Source organism: Ictidomys tridecemlineatus, chromosome 2, assembly GCF_052094955.1.
Source record: "Ictidomys tridecemlineatus isolate mIctTri1 chromosome 2, mIctTri1.hap1, whole genome shotgun sequence".
In the NCBI taxonomy this organism is placed as follows: Eukaryota; Metazoa; Chordata; class Mammalia; order Rodentia; family Sciuridae; genus Ictidomys; species Ictidomys tridecemlineatus.
The window spans coordinates 92,146,723-92,148,283 of record NC_135478.1 but is presented as its reverse complement, the minus strand read 5'-3'; positions in this window follow the sequence as shown (position 1 = coordinate 92,148,283).

Here is a 1,561-nt window from a genome sequence, read left to right as displayed (position 1 = left end):
AAATATAGGGAGACACATGCTTGTCTTGCACATGCTAGGTAAGAGCTCTACCGCTGAGTTACAGCCCCAGCCCCAGGCCCAGGTGTGGCTTTTAGACTGGGGCTCTGTCTGGCCACATGAGCTGGACCTGCATGAGGTGGTTGATAATACCTGCCCACAGAAAGAGCGTCTAGTGGTTCACCTGACCCCCTGCTGATGCTTAGTGCTAACAGCTCTCCTGACTGTGGACACAAGAGTCCCTGCATGCGATGAGCTCATCTGAACCAGTACAACCAGGGACATGCAGCCATAGCCTTGAGGGCGTTCTTGCCAACCACCTGATAGTCTGTGTGGGGCTGAGGATTGAATCTGGGCCCTTGCACATGGCTAGGCAAGTACTCTGCTATTGAGCTGTTTTTATTTACTCTTTATTTTAATGCAACAAAACCATATTTGCTCATGATTTGAAATTTTTTTATTTTCTGAAATGGAACCATTGTACATTGTACAAACCATATCTACTGATGGAATAAATAAGTGAAAAATTATACTGCTGTACAACACACCAAAAAAGAAAATCATTTAAGAGGGGGGAAAAATTAGGTAACGGTGAAAAAAAGGTCTTTATACCTCTAACCAGGTCCTCGGCCATAATGAACATTCCAAACCATGACACCTTTTGATGATGGGAGGTCACCACCCCATATGAATCCGTCATCAGCCTTCCGGGTTATGGGTGTAAGTGCCAGCACTTTGTGGAATGTGTAGCCGCAGCTCCCCCACCTTCAAGTTTTGTGGGGGAGTTAAGTTTGCCCTGGGAGCCCTTTAGGCCACGGGGCCTGATGTCCATGGAAGGCAATCGCTTAGGATCCCCCACCCCTGGCTCCGCCGGCTAAAAGGTCTTAGATTCCGTGGTGGGGACGAGGGCGAGGGGTGCAGGGTGGGTGGGGAGCAGCAGCTCCGAGGAGCAGACTGCCTCGGGGAAGGAAGCACATTGGATTTCTGCAGTCTAACCATGCCACAGGGAAGGCCTTTCTGGCCAGCGTGGAGTGCAGGGCTGCTGGCGCTCTGCCTGGCGTGGCCTTGGCGGGGCCCAGCTGGTCCCAACCGCTGGCCCATTCCTACCTTCAGGCACTTCAGAGAAAAACTAATGACAGCCTTGGTACCGTGGACATCTTCATCCTCCACTGGGCTGGGTCCCCTCGCCTGTCCAGAGAGGCCGTGTGAGCAGAGGAGGCCTGGCTGCCTTCCTGTCTCCATGGATGCTGTTGGAGTCTCCTTCAGCTGTCTGGGTTGTAACCTCTCGTTTTCCAAAACAGAAATAAATATCCAGATTCATCTTTCACCAAAATGGAGCTTTGCTGCAAAGAAAAAACATTACCCTAACTCTACAGGATCTGGAGGTAAAGCCGCCTTGAGATACATTGAGAGGTGGCGCCTGGGGTCGCTTCCACGCCGAGGCGCAGAACACAGTTCTCAGCAGAACTGACCGCCTGAGGGGCAAAAGTGATAAGTACAAGGATTTTTTTTTTTTTTTTTTTTAAGACAGAACCTTTCGGCATTGCTCACTTCAACATTAAGA